Source organism: Stenella coeruleoalba (assembly GCF_951394435.1).
Source record: "Stenella coeruleoalba genome assembly, chromosome: 1".
In the NCBI taxonomy this organism is placed as follows: domain Eukaryota; kingdom Metazoa; phylum Chordata; class Mammalia; order Artiodactyla; family Delphinidae; genus Stenella; species Stenella coeruleoalba.
In genome coordinates this window covers 91,603,940-91,625,824 of record NC_137169.1, presented here as the reverse complement: position 1 = coordinate 91,625,824, position 21,885 = coordinate 91,603,940, and positions in this window count along the sequence as shown.

Here is a 21,885-nt window from a genome sequence, read left to right as displayed (position 1 = left end):
ATATGTCTATCAAAGTCATATATACATATAGTTTGAAATTTTGTTTAGATAATTGTGTATTCTTTTGGGAAGCTTTCGTATTTCTGACCCAGTTTCAGGTTTATCTCAGATGACTACATTTGAGTTTAGAGAATGGGGCAAAATTGGTAATTACCTTTCTGTGTGATAGCATTTGAACAGCAACTGATTGCCTGCTGAAATGTAAGGGAAGTAGTTGTCAACAAGATTTAAAGTTACTGTCAAATTTATACAGCCACACAGGAAAGGTTACAGGAGGAACATGATTTTGTTGAAATTAAGTACCAACAACTACTGGACCATGGATATGCACATTGGTTATCATTAATGTTTGACACCTGCATCTTCTTTGAGATGTTTAAGTTGTTTTTCTTGTCAGAAACAAAGTGCACTACAGTATGATCCTCATCAATTTTCTTTAAAATTTAGAATACATATTTGTGTCTATGAATCTCAGTCAACAAGGGTATATTTTCTTTTTAAATATTTTACTTATTGAAAATCACAAAGTGGTGGGCTGCTGAATGAGGAAATAGTTGGGATTTCTTTCAGAGTGAAATTATTTGACCTAGAATGGCAATGGAAATGAAAACAAATATATAGATACCTTCCTGAGACATATTGAAGAGGTGTTGATAAATAGGCTTCATATGTTGCATCATTTTGCTCTCTTCCTTGATATTAGAATAATGTATTTGGTAGGTGCTAAAAGGTTGATGAAACTATGAATAGTTAAAAAGAAATAGAAGCTTCAGACTTCTATAAATCAATCAATTCTCACCAATTTTTAAAAATATGCCAAGAAATTTTAGATTTGGAGGTAAAAAGACAAATATGGTATACTGCTAAACTTCAAGGAGTTTACAGTTTAGTAGTTGCAAGAGGAATGTTTTTCTCTTTTTGCGAGATGCTGGTATTTATTGTACAAAAGCAGACTATTTTGCTAGTTGTCATAAGTGAAATAGAATGTTATAGTTCTAAAGTAACTATATCATAAATTAATTGCTAAGGCATGCATATGACCAGATTTTTCATTGTGGTATTATTGACTTACAAATATAACCCAAGATTTGAAAATCAGACACATCATATATTGACCCCTGGAAACTTTTCAGAATTTTTAATTTTTTCAAAATATCTCAATTATAGGAAGGCATATCTCTTCCCAACTTGTCACTGATTTTAGTATCAATTTTTAAATCTTATCCTCCTTGGTAGGACTCAGTATTGCTCCTTAGTCTCTTTCTATATAAACTGTCTTTATATGTCATTCATATATATATATATATATATATATATATATATATATATATATATAATTATTGTGTGTGTTCGTGTATCTTTCTACACATCTGGCTTATCTTTTCCCAAATGTCAACCTCAGTAATTATAGGACATTTGGTCAGTATGAAATATATCTATAATCTGAACATGCTTAACATGAAGACAAGTACTTTTGTCCAAGTATCTAGGATAGTATCTGGCACATAGTATGTACTCAAGTAGTTGAGAGACTAGAATTATAATAAAATATTACTCTGAAGTTCTACCTATGCAACACTCTCTTAGAGTACTAGAATATTAAAAAGAATTGAGAAAGAATTCAAACTTGTTTTGCTTCCTTTAAAAAAATAACGAAAGCATGGATAATGCATGAGTAATATAATTATGTCAACAAACTAGTTTCCATCTCTCTTTTGATACATACAGTGGTCTTAAAGGTGTGAGAATCCAAAGACAAATAAAAGGTAAATGATGCAGGTTTGCCCTCAACTATCTGTAAAGTGCTTAGGTGGTAATAATAACCAACTTTACATACGGGGTTCATACATAACCTATGAAAAAGTGCCATTGCCAGCAGTTAGTGAGTATGGAAATTGCTCAGTTCCTCTAGTAAAACCAACTTTTATATAGCTACTAGAAGACTTTTAAAGGTTAAGGTTTTGATATGTGAAACTTTGGACTTCAATTTTGGACAAACAGCAGAGACTCAAACCTAGCTGTTTAGAATACTTCACTAGAAATGTAATTACCTATATTTCCTTATGAACAACATATGTCCCCTTGAGGGCTGTCCTTCTCACTCTAATGTACTGCCATTTGATCACAACACAGCCTGTGTGGTTTTATAGCAGCATAAGAGAGATTAGTGACCTGATGTGTAGTTGCCAAATAGTCAAAGTATTGCTAGCAAAGCATATTCTCTGACATTAATCTCTCTCTCTTTTTTTTAAACTGCAATGCTAATTTATTACAAATATGGCATAATGAACCCAGGTTACTTTTCTTTTCTAATTTTATTTATTATTTTGGCTGCATTGGGTCTTCATTACTGTGCACGGGCTTTCTCTAGTTGCAGTGAGCAGAGGCTACTCTTCATTGTGGTGTGCAGGCTTCTCATTGCAGTGGCTTCTCTTGTTGCGAAGCACGGGTTCTAGGCACATGTACTTCAGTAGTTGTGTGACACAGGCTCTAGACTGCGCAAGCTTCAGTAGTTGTGGCACATGGGCTCAGTAGTTGTGGCTCGTAGGCTCTAGAGCATAGGCTCAGTAGTTGTGGCGCACGGGCTTAGTTGCTCTGCAGCATGTGGGATCTTCCCAGACCAGGGATCGAACCCGTGTCCCCTGCATTGGCAGGTGGATTCTAACCACTGTACCACCAGGCAAGTCCTGACATTAATTTCTGAATATCTGCCTCAATAGATATATCAGTTAAGAATGGAAGCAGTAAACTGGATAAAAACTGTTTTTCTTTATTCTGCATCCTGAAAGACAAATACAATTACTGAATAGAACTAGTGACAGATAAAATGGTTTGAAATTATGTAGTTCAATGGTTCTTGACTCAACTGGCTGCATTTTCAAAATCACTACCTATCCACCAGAATGGCTATAATAAAAAAGACAGCCAATAACAAGTGTTGGTGAAAATGAGAAGAAACTGGAACCCTCATGCATTGTTGGTAGGGGTGTAAAATGGTGCAACCACTTTGGAGAAAAGTTTGGCAATTGTTTAATATGTTAAATAAAGTGTTACCTTAAGACCTTAGCATTTACATTCCAAGAGAATTAAAAACATAGTCCCACAAAGACTGGTTTGCAAATGTTCATAACAGTGCCAATCATAATAGCCAAAAGTGCAAAGCATCCAAATGTCCCCAGCTGGTTAATGGGTAAATTTCATGTGACCTATTTATGCAGTGGATTTATATTTAACACTAAGATGGGTGAAATTACTGGTACATGTCAAAATGGATGACTTTAATAACATTATGCTAAGTGAAAGAAGCTGGCCACAAAAATCACATATTGTATCATGCCCTATATATGAAATGTCCAGAAAAGACAAGACTATAGAACAGAAAGAAGACTAATGTTGGCCTAGGCTGAGATGGGAATAAGAGGTGACTATCAATGGGCATCATGTTTCTTTTGGGTGTGTGGAAATCTTCTAAATTCGGATTGTGAGGATAGCAGCACAACTTTGGACTTCTACTAAAAATCATTGAATTGTATGATTAACATGGGTCAATTTTATGGTACATAACTCATACCTCAATGAAGCCTTAAAAATTAGATGCCAGTTATCTCCTTCTCAATTTCGTATCTGTAATTAATTAGTTATTTTGGTACAATGATTGTATATTCAATTCTTTAACTTTCCTCATTAGTTTTCTTCTATGAAAATTTTAGTGCCTGTGCCTGTGTGTGTGTGTGTGTGTGTGTGTGTGTGTGTGTGTGTGTGTGTTTTAGATTATGGCTAAAATGTACCTTTATTTTATTTTTTTAACATCTTTATTGGGGTATAATTGCTTTACAATGGTATGTTACTTTCTGCCCCATAACAAAGTGAATCAGTTATACATATACATATGTTCCCATATCTCTTCCCTCTTGCGTCTCCCTCCCTCCCACCCTCCCTATCCCACCCCTCCAGGCGGTCACAAAGCACTGAGCTGATATCCCTGTGCCATGCGGCTGCTTCCCACTAGCTATTTACCTTATGTTTGTCAGTGTGTATATGTTCATGACTCTCTCTCGCCCTGTCACAGCTCACCTTTCCCCCTCCCCATATCCTGAAGTCCGTTCTCCAGTAGGTCTGTGTCTTTATTCCTGTCTTATCCCTAGGTTCTTTATGACATATTTTTTTCTTCTTAAATTCCATATATATATGTGTTAGCATACGGTATTTGTCTTTTTCTTTCTGACTTACTTCACTCTGTATGACAGACTCTAGGTCTATCCACCTCATTACAAATAGCTCAATTTTGTTTCTTTTTATGGCTGAGTAATATTCCATTGTATATATGTGCCACATCTTCTTTATCCATTCATCCGATGATGGGCACTTAGGTTGTTTCCATCTCCGGGCTATTGTAAATAGAGCTGCAATGAACATTTTGGTACATGACTCTTTTTGAATTTTGGTTTTCTCAGGGTATATGCCCAGTAGTGGGATTGCTGGATCATATGGTAGTTCTATTTGTAGTTTTTTAAGGAACCTCCATACTGTTCTCCGTAGTGGCTGAACCAATTCACACTCCCACCAGCAGTGCAAGAGTGTTCCCTTTTCTCCACACCCTCTCCAGCATTTATTGTTTCTAGATTTTTTGATGATGGCCATTCTGACTGGTGTGAGATGATATCTCATTGTAGTTTTGATTTGCATTTCTCTAATGATTAATAATGTTGAGCATTCTTTCATGTGTTTGTTGGCAGTCTGTATATCTTCTTTGGAGAAATGTCTATTTAGGTCTTCTGCCCATTTTTGGATTGGGTTGTTTTTTTTTTTTTTATTGAGCTGCATGAGCTGCTTGTAAATTTTGGAGATAAAATGTACTTTTATACTCCTGTTTTATAGTATTTTAGAGAACATTGATGGAAATTAGATATATAAACTTTCTAAAACCTTGTAAAATTTATAAGAAACAATAAGGAAATAGGAAATGCTATCAGTATGGAAAGAAAGACAAAATTAATATGTTAAAAATCCTGAAAAGCTGATTAAAACATTTTGTGAAGGTTGACATTGTGAGTGACTGCTTCTAGTTCTTTATTATACTGCATGCACTCTGGTTTAAATGTCACTTACTCATCTCCAAAGGCCAGAAACAATCTCTACTTATGTTTGCATATGAAGACGGCACTGGGGAATGAAATTATAACTGCTCAAGAAACATTTCTCTAAAATGCATTTGTTTTCTTTAATGGCCCAAAGTATACAAACAAAATTCTCTGCCAAAATTCTCTATATTCATCAGCATCATAATAAAATGAGTAAAGGTAACATTTCAGTCTTAGATGGACCTTTATGCTCTTCTAGATCATAATCAGTTATATTTAATAATTAGTATTATAAAAGCATTAAAAATACAGTGAGATCATTGTATATGGTCATTGATCTTGAGAGAAAGAAACCTCTGTGGGAACTTAATATAAATGGGAAGGAATCAGCTGATCTCATGGCTTCCATGATTCTTTATCCTGCTTTTTCATTTTCAATTACAGCTGTTTTATATTTTATTTCTACAGAATATAACACTGGTATAACAGGATAGTCTGATTTTATTCCAGTTAAAAGAGTGCTATATTCATATTATATACTTATAACTAATAAACACTGTTGAATTATCTGTCTTAATTGTAATACATTATTTATTATATAACTGTGTATGTCTCAGCCTCAGTGAGAAACATTAATTTTTAGCAAATATCTACTGGCAGATTTTGGGTTTTGGAAGTAATTTTGAGAGTATCTAGTTGCTAAGGAAGTGGGAAACTTAGTTGGAATGCACTGTTTTAAACAATGCTTTGCAAAATATTCTGAAATAAAAAATAGTATTGAAAAATTATACTCATGATGTTAATTACATTATTGTCCCCAGAAGTCATGCTTAATAATAAACATGAACATTCAAAATCTTATGTAAAAATTATGAACTTGAGGGGCAATTCAGAGAGACAAATTCTAGGGAACAGCATTCAACATTTCCTCTTTCCTGCTGTTCAGCTTATATTTCTGACTTTCCCTTTTAATTGCAAGTTTTTAAAACAGAGAATTGCAAAATATAGAAATGACCCAGTTTGGAGACATGTATAAATGTTTCCTTCTTTCAACCAGCAATTTAGACATGAGGAATAATAGCTGGCACATAAAGAATAAAAATACTTTCCAATATAACTAAAATTGCATCACCGAGACTCTTTTAAAAAGCTTAAAAATTATTCAACCATCATCCTATAATATTCTTTGTACTGTCTCTAGTGTTATTTTTTATTTTTATTATTTTTTTTTTGTGGTACGCGGGCCTCTCACTGTTGTGGCCTCTCCTGTTGTGGAGCACAGGCTCCGGATGCACAGGCTCTGCAGCCATGGCTGACAGGCCCAGACGCTCTGCGGCATGTGGGATCTTCCCAGACTGGGGCACGAACCCATGTCCCCTGCATCGGCAGGCGGACTCTCAACCACTGCACCACCAGGGAAGCCCTCTAGTGTTATTTTTAACAGGGAAAAGATTATGTTTGGCATTTATTAACTTCAACTTCAGAATTATTGTCAGAGCCACTAAGTCATGGCTTCTGTTTGTTTTAATGATGTTTTAATTGAATTTATATTATAAACGAGAAATCTGAAATATAGCTTTTTTAATGAGTGATCTTAGTGTCAAGGGGTTATTAAATCAGATCATAAAAAGATTCATGAGAAAGAGAATTCAAATGACATAAATTCCTAAGTTTTTAATTGCCATAAAATATCTCAGATATATACAAAGAGTAAATTCTGTGAGCCAGGCACTGTCTTGGGCAGAAATATGAGATCTTTTTTTATGAATCACAGTCAGTCAAAGAATAAAAGCAATAATATCTGTGGAAAAATATTTTGTAAGTATATGTAAAATAATACGTATTTTGACCTTTATTTTAAAATTAAAAACACATGGAATAAAATATTATATATTTATTATGTAATTGTATAATGCAAATTTAAGAACCTCACTTATTTTTCTTGCTTGTCTTGCTTTCCATATCATTTTGCAACACTTTCTTTCTTAAGCTTTCTTCGCTTGTCAACATTCTTCTTACATCATCACAGTACATAAATACAGTAATTTCATCTTTAAATATTTACTTTCCCATAATTCCATATTTAACTCTTAATTATCTTTCTTATGCTTAGTGATTATATGATATTTTCCCCACGCTTTTACTTTCAACCTCTCTTTGCCTTCATATTTAAGTGTTTTTGGCATAAACAATTGTCTTGTTTATTTTTATCCTGTCTGACAACCTCTCCCTTTTACATGGAGTGTTTAGTCCATTTACATTTAATAGTAAGCATTGATATGACCATTTTTACATACGTCATCTTGCCATTTGTTCCCTATATGCTTCATTTGTTGTCTTTTCCTCTCTTGCTTATTTCCTGTCTTGCTTTGGCTGAAGTGAGTTAGTTTTTGTAGTCTGTTTTATCTTCTCTATTTAACTGCTTTACTCTACATCTTTATTTTTTATATATATACATTTATTTATTTACTTTTGGCTGTGTTGAGTCTTCATTTCTGTGCGAGGGCTTTCTCCAGTTGTGGAGAGCGGGGGCCACTCTTCATCGCGGTGTGCGGGCCTCTCACTGTCATGGGCCTTTCCTGTTGCAGAGCACAGGCTCCGGACACGCAGGCTCAGTAGTTGTGGCTCACAGGCTTAGTTGCTCTGTGGCATGTGGGATCTTCCCAGACCAGGGCTTGAACCCATGTCCCCTGCATCGGCAGGCAGATTCTTAACCACTGTGCCACCAGGGAAGCCCCTACTCTACATCTTTTTACTAATTGTGTGAGAAATTACAACATGCATGCTTAAGTTATCACAGTATATCTTGAATTATAGTCTCCTCCACAAATAATGTAAAAACATTACAAGAGTACAATTCTATTTATTCTTACCATAGTTTGCATTCTTACTTTTTAAAAACTTTTACACATGTTCTGAACCCAAATGTACATTATTTTTAATTTTGCTTTGAGCAATCTTTTAATTGTTTTATGTATATACAGACATTTATATAATGAAGATTTTTAAATCCCTTTTTTATATTTACTTATATACTTGTGTGGTTTTTTTTCATGCTCTTCTGTTCTTCTTCAGATCTTGCTTTGATCTGTAATATTTCTCTTCCTTCTAAGAACTGTTTGCTGTTCTTATGCATAGATGAGCTAGAAGTGATGTCTGTCAGCTTTTATTTGGCAGAAAACTTCTTTATTTTGTTTTCATTTTTGTATGATATTATTTCTGAGTATAGAATTTTAGTTGGACAGTTTGTTTTGGAGTGTTCTTGCCTCTTTCCATTTTCTGGAACAGATTGTGTAGAAAGATATTAATTCTTGTTTAAATATTTGCCAGAAAATCTTCAGTAGAATCATCTGAATTTGGAGATTTCTTCTGGGGAAGTTTCAAATTATAAATTAAATGTCATTAATGGTTATAGTATTATCCAGGTCTTCATTTTGGTGGAGTTTTGGTAGTCTGTGGATTTTTTTAGAAATTGGCCTATTTCTTTTGAATTTCAATGGACAGTTGCTCATATAATTCCTTTTTACTTTTGTAATGACTATGAGATCTCCTGTTTTATTCATCATATTGGAGATGTGTCTTCTCTCTTTTTATATTTTTCAATCTTACTAAAGGTTTATCAATTTTATTGATTGTTTTAAAGAACGAGCTTTGCAATTCATTGATTGTCTTTATTTTTTTCTTCAATTTTATTTATTTCTACTCTTATCATGATTATTTCTTTCCTTCTGCTTGCTTTGAATTTATTTTGCTCTTCTTTTTCAGTTTCTGAAGGTTGAAAATTAGACATGGATTTGACAACTTTCCTCTTTCTTAATGTAAGCACTTAGTGCTATGAATTTTCCTCTCAGCACTGCTTTAGCTGCATCTCAAAATTTTGTTATGTAGTTTTTTCATTATAATTCTGATCTACTTTTGTTTCCATTTAGAGTTTTCCTCTTGGACTAATCAATTATTTAGCAATGTGCTATTTAATTACCAAGTGATTTGACAATTGCCTGTTTTTTCTATAATTGATTTATAGTTTGATTTCATTAGTGTCAGAGAACCTACTTTGTATAATTTTACTCTTTTAAATTTGTTAACATTTGTTTTATAACCTAGAAGATTTTCTATCATGGTGAATGTTCAATGAGTACTTGAAAGAGGTGTTTATTCTGCTATCATTGAGTAAGATGATCTAAATATGTTAAATAGATCCTTTGGTTTACTGTTTTGTTTCAATCTATATCCTTCCTCATTTTCTTTCTATTAGCTCTATGAGTTCTAGTAACATCCCCAGCTATAACTGTTAATTTATTTATCCTTTCAGCTCTATCAATGTTTGTCTCATGTAACTTGAGGCTCTGTTTTTTGATGTTTACACATTTAATAATGTTATATATTACTGTTTTGTTGTTTATTATTATATAATGTTCATCTTTGTCTCCAGTAAATTTCTTTGCTCTGAAGCTATTTTATCTGCTGTAAATATAACCACTCCTTCTTTTTAAAGTATCTCCTTGCTTGGGATAGCCTTTTCTATCTTTCTACTTTCCACCTATGTGTGACATTGAATTTCAAGTGTACTTCTTAAAAATGGCATACATTTGGGACCTATTATTTATCCACTCTCAATCTCTGTTTCATAACTTATATTTTTAAATCATTTACATTAAATGTATTCCTATATTAGGGCTTACTACTGTATTGTATCATTTCTTTTATATTTGTTTTTCTGTTTCTCTTTCCTTGCCTTCATGTGCATTATCTTGTATATTTTTAAAAATTTATTTCATATTGATTTATTTAAAGTGTGTTTGAGTATATCATTTTCCATAGCTTTCTTATGAGTGGCTCTAAATATTTCAATACACATATGACTGTCAGTCTACTGGAATAAACATTTCACCACTTCAAGTAAAGTGAGGAAGGCTTATTTCTATTTAGCTTCCTCTATCCTCCTTACTTTTAAATATTATTGTCAGGAGTATTAGTCTGTGTTATAATTTCTACTTGAATTATTACATATATTTATAAAACACATGAGAAGGGTAATCTATTTCATTTAATCATATTTGCATTCTTTCCATTTTCTTTCTTTCGTAATACTCCAAGATTGTTTCTTTATCATTTCCCTTTTTTTGAAAAATGTCTTTCAGTCATTCCTTAAGTGTAGTGACATGTTCTGTTAATTTTCCTGTAGGTAATAATGTCTATTTCTTCATCTTTTCTGAAAAATAGTTCTCTGGATGTAAAACTTAAGGTGGATAGTTTTTTTCTTTCAACAGCTGAAAAATGTGCCACTTCCTATCCCATCCACGATTTCAGATGAGAAATTCAATCTTCATTTAAATCAGGGTTTCCCTAGAGGTAATGTTTCATTTCTCTTTGGCTCTTTTCAAGGTGTTTTTCTGAACATTAGTATTCATAAGTTAAATTATGATGTAGCTTAGCATAGATTTCTTTGGGTTTAGCCTACCAGGTGTTAACCCAGTTTCTTTAATTTGTAGGTTCATATTTTTGCCAACTTTCAGAAGTTTTAAGCTATCAATTCTTTGAATATTCTTTCAGCTCCACTGCCTTTCTCCTTGAACTTTTTGGACTCTGATGATTCAAATTTTTGATCTTTTATTATTGACTTGCAGGTCCCTGAGGTAGGATTTTTCTTCCCTTCCTCCCTCCTCCTCCTCCCTCTCCCCCTCACTCTCTTCTTCCTTCCTCCCTCCTTCCCTCCTTTTCTTCCTCTCTCTTTCTTTCTTTCTTCTCTCTGTTATTGAGATTGAGTAAATTCTCTTGATTTTTTTTTCATAAGTTTTCTTCACTCTACTCTTGAGCTCATCCATCAAAATTTTACTTTTTGTTATTTTAGTTTTCTGTTATATTTCACTTTTTATAACATCTGTTTCTTTGCTTAAATTTTCTATATTTTATTTATTTTAAGAGAATTTGTAATTGCCTATTGAATGTTATGATGGCTGCTTTAAAATCCTTATTAGATAATTCCAACATCTTGGTGTTGGTATGAGTTAATTTCTTTTTCTCACTTGTTTTTATTTTCCTGGTTCTTATTAAGATGGGTGATTTTTTGTTGTTGTTGTGTTCTAGTTTTTTGGTCATTATGGTAAGAGACTCTTGGTCCTATTTAAAGTATTTTTCAGCAGGAAGTCACATAGTTTAAGTTTTCCATATAGGTCCTGGCCAATTTTGTGGACTGTTGTTCCAATGATGATTTAATTTTCTTTCTTTGAGATACTATTTGGTCTGTTTGGTTTATCTCACACTAGTGGAGCTCACAGTTTCCTGTTGGTACTGCCTGAGGGGATGGAATACCCTTCACTAGCTGGGCTATCTGGTGCTCCTAGCTGAGGGAAAGGCATCTCCAGCCCATGGAAAAAAGAGCACTTCTGGTTAGTGCATTGTTGTAGCAAAATCCCCCTTGCAGGTACTCTTGAACTGTGCAGGGTCTCTGGGTGGGTGAGGGAAGTATCAGGTCCAATGGCAAAAGAAGAACACTTCTTCTAGTGGCATATTATTAGTGTGCTCCTGTTGATCCTACTTGTCAGTTCTTCCTGACTTGCCTGATGTTTTCAGTTGGGTTCCTGTTTGATCTTGGTGGGAGGTGGGAGGTGAATCTACTTGGGCTGCCTTCTGTTGCTAGTTCGGAAGTCAGGAAATGCCAAAGTCAGTAAGGTTTTTTTTTTTTATTGAGTGGGGAATTGTAAGAAACCTTGTGCTATGTTTTTTGTTTGTTTGTTGTTTTTTCCCCAGTGCTGGGATTCCTAACCTATATGCCTTCCTTCTTTCACCTGTCAGAATTTGTCTTTGGTTGTCTATTGCTCAGGGTTTATTGGTACACTTAGCAAAGAGAAACAGGGAGAGATAAGTCCATGGCATTTTGTCTGGATCAGAAGTTTCTATTATTTATTTTGAACCTACACTTTATAGCAAACACTCTTTCTTTTCCTTTTCCAAGAATTCATGGCATTTATAATTTAGTAGAAAATAAATACAACTAATATTTGATTACAATAATCTGTGATACATTCTGTAATAAAGATATTATGAACTATTGTCAAAGTTCATAGCATGAAAACCTACTATATTCAATTATGATAAGTCAAGACATTTTAGAATAAATTATCTTAAAACAAGAACTAAAGTTAGGGAGCTAGATAAAATCGGGGGTGAAACAGACAGAATATCATGTGAAAGAGTTTGAATGCAGTAGATGCAGACACTGGATATCCTTGAAGTACCAGGAAGCTAGTGAACAGTTTTAAGAAAAGGAATGATAAATATTTTGCAATATCACCCTGAATGCCATGTCAACTACTGAAACGGGAAAAAAAAGGAGATTGAATGGGAATAGATAATAATAGTATTTTGTTTTGTATCAAGAAATATAGGGCCTAATAGATAGTTGGGAATATTTGGTTATTTTGTAACACAGTTCATCAAAGTCTTCATCATGAGAAAATGCCTCTACTGAGTCAGAATTGATTCTGTATCTCTAGCATTTTGAATCACCATTCCTTTTCTATCTTCCAAAAGAAAACACCAAGCCCCACTGCATTTTTCAGCATGGTAGACAGTCCAGAGCCAGCACTAGATATAATGACATGGAGTCTGCATAAACAATTAGAAATAACACTGCTCTAAACACACATAACCAAGCATTTAATTTAAATTTAATGAAACAGTTCTTCTATGTTGTCTGATCATAAATATTAATGGACCTGAAGAAAGCATTTTGCTAAACAAAACAGTTAAGATCAATAAAATGACATGAAGAATACATGAAATTGAATATTCAAAAGGCTAACTATTTGTCAACAACACTATGTGTAGGGCATATTCTCTTTTTTAGTTATAAAGTAAATGACTATATTTTTCAAATTCTGGCCAAAGAAGAGTTTTCGTGCTCTTCTGGAAATAATTGACCATTAAAGAGATTATAAACACAACAGTATCTGCTGAAGCAGAATAGATCAAAAACAATCTATATTTGTTTAATGGAAACTACTTGGTTCATACCACTTAATTTTCCAACTGTATCAAGGATGAAATCTATGTTTGTTACATGGTTTGTGGAAAGATTACAAGAGAGAAGCAAGGCAGAGAAAGGGAGAAAGCTGATATTATGCAATTAGTATTTGTGAGCACTAATTATTTCTAACAGTATGTTAGATAGTTTATTTATGACATTGAATTTTATATAAAATAATTACTCCTAATTTATAGGTAAGGAATTATATCTGTATCACACAACTATTAGCACACATTGTAGTAGGTGATTTGGACCTACAGTCTAATCTAATTCTAAGGCTCATACCTTCTATTTTTACCACACCGTATGGCTCCCCTCCCACATAGTAGATAGACAGATAGAGAGAAAGATAGATATTTCAAATTTTAAAGGACAGATGAATATACATTATATTACTTGTTAATTTTTTATAACATATTTTCAGAAGCATCTTCCAGACAAAGATGATATAATCACAAGCCCTCATAGTATAAGTAGGATAAGAGGGAAGGGCTTAAATTAAAACATACTTATTTACTCAGAATGGCAGAAAATATTTGCAAATGAAGCAACTGACAAAGGATTAATCTCCAAAATTTAGAAGCAGCTCATGCAGCTCAATATCAAAAAATAAACAACCCAATCCAAAAATGAGCAGAAGACCTAAATAGACATTTCTCCAAAGAAGATATACAGATTGCCAACAAACCCATGAAAGGATGCTCAACATCACTAATCATTAGAGAAATGCAAATCAAAACTACAAGGAGGTATCACCTCACACCAGTCAGAATGGGCCATCATCAAAAAATCTACAAACAATAAATGCTGGAGAGAGTGTGGAGAAAAGGGAACCCTCTTGCATTATTGGTGGGAATGTAAATTGATACAGCCACTATGGAGAACAGTGTGGAGGTTCCTTAAAAACTAAAAATAGAACTGCCATACCCAGCAATCCCACTACTGGGCATATACTCTGAGAAAACCATAATTCAAAAAGAGTCATGTACCTCAATGTTCATTGCATCTGTATTTACAATAGCCAGGACATGGAAGCAACCTAAGTGTCCATCGACAGATGAATGGTTAAAGAAGATGTGGCACATATATACAATGGAATATTACTCAGCCATAAAAAGAAATGAAATTGAGTTATTTGTAGTGAGGTGGATGGACCTAGAGTCTGTCCTACAGAGTGAAGTAAGTCAGAAAGAGAAAAATAAATACTGTATGCTAACACATATATATGGAATCTAAAAAAAAAAAAAAGTTTCTGAAGAACGTAGGGACAGGACAGGAATAAAGATGCAGATGTAGAGAATGGACTTGAAGATACGGGGAGGGGGAAGTGTAAGCTGGGATGAAGTGAGAGAGTGACATGGACATATATACACTACCAAATGTAAAATAGATAGCTAGTGGGAAGCAGCCTCATAGCACAGGGAGATCAGCTTGTTGCTTTGTGACCACCTAGAGGGGTGGGATAGGGAGGGTGGGAGGGAGACGCAAGAGGGAGGGGATATGGGAATATATGTATATGTATAGCTGATTCATTTTGTTATAAAGCAGAAACTAACACACCATTGTAAAGCAGTTATACTCTAATAAAGATGTTAAAAAAAAAAAAACAAACAACTCACTTATTTAATTTATCATTTTTTCCCTCCTCTGTAGTTGTTTAAACTAATATAATGTACATATACATTACTATGAATGAAATTATAAGATAGGTTGGAAGAGTATCAACATATATGAAAAAATATAATTTATCATGCCAATACTATGTGATATCACAAAAGAAATCTTGGGAAGGGAGAAATCAATGTGCAGTGACATATCAGGTTTCATGGGCAAGGTGATATTTAAGTTAGGCCTTGACTTTGGAGTAAGAAATGTATAGATGAAGGAGAGGGGAAAATCCTATCTCTGGATTTACACAGGGAACTATAATAGATAGATATAGTTGGAATAGATAATCCAATTCTAGAAAGTCACAGACTGAAGGTTATGATCACCTCTTCTTATTTTTCTTAAATCTGCAACCACTTGATTGAATGGTTTCAGGCTCAGTCTTGCCTGAGTCTACATTGTAAGATAGGCAGAAGGACACGCAGGGGCTCTGGGCCTACAATTTCTAACTTAGCTGATAGACAAATTTACAATAAGCGTCCCAGTGTTATTGATTCCAAGCTCATTCTGCTCACTGCACAGCAGACCAATAAATTAGGAGACGAGGTATTGGGGCAAGGAATAACAACTCTATTTGGAAAGCTGAGTCTGAGAAAATGGTGGACTAGAGTCTTAGAGAACCATCCATCTTACCAGGGTCTGGATGCTAGTTTATTTTATAGAACAGAGAGAGGAGGAGGTGAGGAGGTAAAGTAAAAAAGCCTAATAAGTTTTGCAACTATTTCCTGGTTTTGCCACACTTGGGGAAGGATGTGTTAATTTCTTCTTTCCTGCAGCCATTCACAGGTGGACAGGGTCAGGATGTTTCCCTTTGAGCTGTACAAAGGTATTTTAGTTTAAAGTTCAGGCAGAGGGGGCAGGGTTCCCTGAAATAGGCCATTATGTATGCATGTAGGCAACATTATGTATGCATATAGGCAACATTATGTTGTTATAGGCAACATTCCTTTAGTGAGTAACTTGTAACAAATGCAGCAGAAAGCAAAGGCTAAAGTTAAAGAAACAGACCTAATATGGAGTCAGATTTGTTCTTCCCTATTACACCAAGTCTTTGTTATTTTTCTGATATTTGGGCTTCCCCATGTTATCTTTAGTTTTGATAATGAATTTGTTGTTTGGTATATATAAATTAGTTTTGGTCTTAGTAAATGATCTAATAATTCATGCTCTGCAGATATTCTACTTGTCTTATTTTGTCCATGTATATTTCTGTCTGGAGCTCTTCTCTAGAAATCTAGCCCAGCAAATGTGTATGTCTATCTCCTAACAGCACTCTCAAATGCTGACTTGCAGAAAGAAAATATTTCTGAGTTGTTTATTTTTTTTTTCTAATCACCTTGTGATCCTGTCACAATATGTATCACAATATATAACCTGCCTGCCTATCAAAACATATAACTCCCCCCCACAAAAAAAGAATATATAACTCCCTCACACTCCTCTATTTTCAATTAGATTGGACCATTATGACTAGTCCCTAGCAATGTCAGATGTATCTCAAGACAGAGTTCTTCTGCTGGTATGGGTATCATTTCAGCATGTGCTCTTTATAATACAAGATAAAATCAAATTTACCTTCAACAACTAGCTTTTATGGTAAAATTATAAGTTAGGAATTATTATTGTTGTTATTTTCCAGATGAAGAAACAGATTCAAAGAAGAGGGAGAATCCAAATTTAAATCTAACCCTGTCTCCAGAATCTGGGCTCATTCTGCTTCATAACACTGTCTTGCATGTTACAGATGAGTCTGCTATTTGCCACATCTGTGTGCCACATGCCACAGAAATAGACCCATCTTGTTGGAAGAATATAGTACTTTCATTTGCAAGGTTTTCCATTTGCCCTATAGACCAGCAATTATTCAGGCAAGAGACCCACATGCTGTTATAAGAAAGAGTATATATCGAAGTGAAAGAGTTGATGGAATTTGTCTAGCAGTATTATACAAGATGGATAAAGTAGTGGTATTTTGGAGCTGTCAAGAGACATTATCTAGTATCTTTTCTTAAGTCATTTAGTGATTTTACACTGGTAGCCTGAAATGGGCTATGGTGGGATTATTTACCCAACAGATATTGGCAGAGGCTTAAATTTGAGCATTTTCTTTTCAGAAAGCTTGTTGCTAAGCATGTGCTAGCATACCACAATATAAGGGGTTTGTTATGGCAAATTTACAGTAGACTAGTGGAGAGTGTGTAAAGTTATCCAGAGCCAAGACTACAATGTGGTAAAAGGAAATATAGAACAACAATGCAGTTAAGAGATTATCGAAATAAATAATTTATAGGATTATTAATTAGCTTTAGGAAATTAAGAAACTATAAGGTGATATACTTAGACGATAATGCCAACTCATTCAACAAATATTCAATGACCTGTTAGTATTTAAATTATTCTTACAAGGATGATCCTTGTAAGACAAATATTGGTTCCTTCTCTGTTCATGTAATTTGTCTATATATTTTATAAACCCTGCAATTCATTGTAACTGTTTTTAATCTAAATAGTCCATTTTTTTTTTTTTTTTCGGTACGCGGGCCTCTCACTGTTGTGGCCTCTCCTGTTGCAGAGCACAGGCTCCGGATGCGCAGGCTCAGTGGCCATGGCTCACGGGCCTAGCCACTCCGCGGCACGTGGGATCTTCCCGGACTGGGGCACGAACCCCTGTCCCCTGCATTGGCAGGTGGACTCTCAACCACTGTGCCACCAGGGAAGCCCCATTATCTTTTATATAATAAGAAAATATTATTTTTTCATGTATTTACATTTCCAGTGCTTTTATTTCCTTTATCCCTTTAAATAAATCCATATTTCCATTGGGTATTATTTTTCTTCCAGCTGAAGAACTGCCTTTAATAACTCTCATAGTGCAGGTCTCCCGCTTATGAAATTTTTCAGGTATTGTCTGTATAAAAATTAATTTATTTTTGAATGATATTTTTGTTGGTGCAGATTCTAGATTGACAGATTTTTTTCTTCATTAGTATTTTAAAGATAATTGCATCATTGTTCTCTGACTTGTATTGTTGCCAATGAGAAATACGCTGTCATATTTATCTTTGTTCTTCTGTGCCTAATGTGTATTTTTTATTGCCCTCCTTTTAAGAATTTCTCTTTATTACTAATTTTAAGCCACTTATTTATAGTATGTACAGGTATAGTTTTTATGACATTTTTAGTTTTTGGTATTGATGTAGGTTCAGAGTTTTTATCAAACTGGTTAATACTAACTATTATTTATTTGTATATTTTTCTTCCCCACACCCCATTTCTCTCTCAGAGACTCTCATTACTTTTATCTTAGCCTGTTAGAAGTCGTCCCAAATCTCACTGATGCTTTACTCATTTTATTTTCAGACATTCCCTACATATTTAACTTTGCATAGTATTTACTGCCATGTCTTGAAGTTCATTAATTTTTCCTTTTGCAATGTCTCTTCTGCTATTAATTTCATTCCACAAATTTTCCTTCTGCAGACATTATAGATTTTATCCCTAGATGTTTGTTTTGGGTAGTTTTATATCTTCAGTGTCTCTAATTTTGCATGCTCAATCTTTCATCTATCTTCTTGACTATATGAAATACAGTTATAATAACTTTTTAAATGACCTTGTTTAATAAGTCTATCAACTGTGTCATTTATTGATAAGTAATGATTTACTTTTCTTCTCTGTATATATTTTTCTACTTTTTGCATTCCTGGAAATTTTTGATTAAATGTCAAACTTCATGATTTTTTTGGTAACCTTGTTGACTTCTTAATATTTTTTGCATTCTGATTTATTTTATTTATTTAAGCTTTGTTAAGCAGGACCAGAGAAACATTTTGTTTAAGGCTAATTTTTACCCACCACTGAGACAAAACCATTCTGAGTAATCTTCTTGGTGTCCTGTGAACAAGGTTTCTCTCTCTCTTCTCTCTGTCTTTGTCTCTCTCTCTCTGTGTCCTTCTCTGTCCCTCTCTCTCTGCTGTTGGGAAGAGGAACTTTTCCTGGCCCTATGCTAATCCTGAGAAATGTAACATATAATCATTTTGAGGGGTTCTTTCCGCAACCTCACAAACATGCACTGATCACTACTTAGCACAAAACTCAAGGATATCTTCTGTAGATCTATTGAAATCTATCTCTTTATAGCTTATTTCTCTCTCATCATATGCCCAGTGAAGTGTATCTGCCTTAGTCTACCTTGTGTCCCAGGTCTATCTACTCAACCAAGGTAGTCCACTGAGCTCTATCTGGGTACTTTCTTCTCTGTACTATTACCTGGAATTTCGCCAGGCAGTAAACTGGAGCAGTCTTGGGCTCATCCAGCTTGTTTGTCATTTTCATATTATTGTTCTAAAATGCCTAAAGCCCAATGCCTTGAAAGTTATCACTTAATATATTTTATCTAGTTTTTCTGTTGTTTTATGTGACAGGGAAAATAATATTCCTGTTACTCCATCCTAGCCCAAGTTATATACATGACTTCTATCTCCATTTTAAATACTTTATTATACTTTTAAATTTATTTTAAAATTTCCTCCATATAATGTTACATGGATCTGAAGATTTATTATCGAGTTAATTTTAAGACAATTTTTTGCTTAAAGTTATATATATATATATATATATATATATATATATATATATATACTCACACTTTCTCTTACATATTCTAAGTAATTGTGATTAGTACTAAAAGTGACATTTAAAAATTTATATTATTCATGAACTTTGTGATTTTTATCAATGACTTTAAATAATGGACTGTGTATGATCTTGGCTTTGAAATGCAAGCCTTATAATCTGCAAAAACTATCATGTTGCCTTTTGAACTAATTTATATTTCCATAACTATGTTACTTCTTGCTAGAGGTTTTCTTCATTGTTTATATATTTTAATCCAACTTTTCAATCTTCTCTGTTTCTCTGTCTTCTCACTATTCTGAAAAATCATTCTAACATTTAAACAATTACTTCCACTAGGCCTCTAGACCCCCAACACAGAACTATGATGTATAAAATGTGTTTCAAACTACTGTGAAATGTTCTCTGTTTGATATCACAAAACATGCACAAAAATGTTTTTAATTTCAAATTGTGTTTCCTCAAATAATGTCTGCATAATTTTCCAATTTTGGAAGAATTAACCTAGCTAAAATTCAGCAGCTAGGTTTCTTTTCAAGTTCCTTTCATTACTGGGATTATGAAGATCTGTTGATTCCCCTGCCTTAAGTGGGGGAATTTTAATTCCCCTTATCTGAAGCATTAACCTCATTCAGGACTTGAATCCATAAAGATCTATGATTTTAGTTTGCTTTGTTTTTATGTTTCTGGTCCATTTAGGTCATTTTTCTTGGTGTAAGTAAATATGTCTTTCTTCACATTTTATTAATTATTGATCTGTGTTTGGAGAACTGGGTGTAGCAAAAAATGAACTGACACAACTGTCTTGACTGAGGTTCATGGTCCATCATGCATTTCATTAGTGAAGCACACTCTTAGGTGTGTGGATGTCAGTCAAGTCCATAAAGCAGAAAGCAAATCTTTATAACTAAAACAAGTATAGTGAGGATTTTTAATGACACAGTTTATATATTTAATATGTAAAATCTTTTCATTTGTCATTTTTCCAGTTTTACTTTTCCTACACATTCTGGTTCATTTGTGAACACTGGGATTTAAAATAACCAAATTACAATCAATAGAATTCTCAAGAATTTTCTGCTAAAATGATTTATCCCACTTGGAGTACTGCACTTAATTTCCAATGCCCCACCTATCCTCCTAAAACATTTTATTTGAAAATAAGTAATGATCTTTGTAAAGACTCATCACGCATCTAAAACTGACTCTGGATATTTTTAGTACGACCCTCAGACTGCCCCTTCTCCAATTATATCTACCTTATACAAAAGCCTCTATTACTCTTATCCAGTGAAAGCGTTATAGTTACTTCACAACCTGAGATTTTACAGTCAAATTTTAAAGCACATAAAGTGACTAATATAAATAAATACAAAGGATCAAAATTAAGAATTTACTGGGTAAGTTCCTCTTATCAGAAAAATTTGCACTTGCATTTTCTATTCAGGAGAAACTCGTTTTACAAAAGTAAACATATACTTATATACTGTTTTTCTCATTGATTATTGTTTCTTATTAAGTTACTCAGTGGAACTCTTCCCATTTATAAGGGTTATCTGGCCATTAATGTGGAATATTTGACATGTGCTGAATGTGCTAATGAAAATTATCACTGACACAGCATTTCTCCAAGCTGTAAAATACAAGACACAGAAAAACTGATTAGTCACCATGACAGAATGAACACTTGAGAATTACTTTTCTTTGCATATCATTTAAAACAATCAATTAGATGAATGTTAGAGATCAATATTATTTAGTGTAGGAAAACAAAGAAAAAGAGCACAACTCTGCCAGGTATTGCCTCCTAAATTTCTTCTTTTTGGACTGACAATCTTGGGAGAAGTCACTTAGAAAAAGATGTAATAAAGGTCACCTTTGGGTGCAAGAATTGCCCTTTTTCTTCTTTTCAGAAGCATGATGCTATCAAATCCAATGCACAGTGAAAAGGTGCCTCTTTGGATGACTGTGATATTTTATAAATAAAATTTGAAAATTGCTTTTTGACAGTAAACCAAAAAAGGAGTATTTTATTGTGTCCTTCCCTTTTCTCTTACCTAGAATTTATTATTGAGTTTTTCCTAGTTTTGTGGTTGCTTGTAAAAAGTCAAACCCAGCATTTGGTATTATTTTTGAGACCTATGAATGCCACATAGCAAGGTACTGAGTCTGAATTTAAAAGTCCCTGATACAAATTAATTCCATAATTTGATATGTTTTTGAGAAGTTCAAGAGAATTTTTTACCTTTATTATAAAACTATATACAGAAAGTAAATCTATGACTTTCTTATAATAAGTAGCATTATAAGAAATTGTATAGAAAGAATATCACATGATGTTTTGAGCAAAGCCCATATTTAAGCTTTGAATCATTATCTGACGTTGGTTCTGGAGTTGATTTTGGAGTGTTATGATCTTTTGATCTAAGATGCTATAAATTATTTTTAAGCAACTTAAAAAAAAGATAAAAT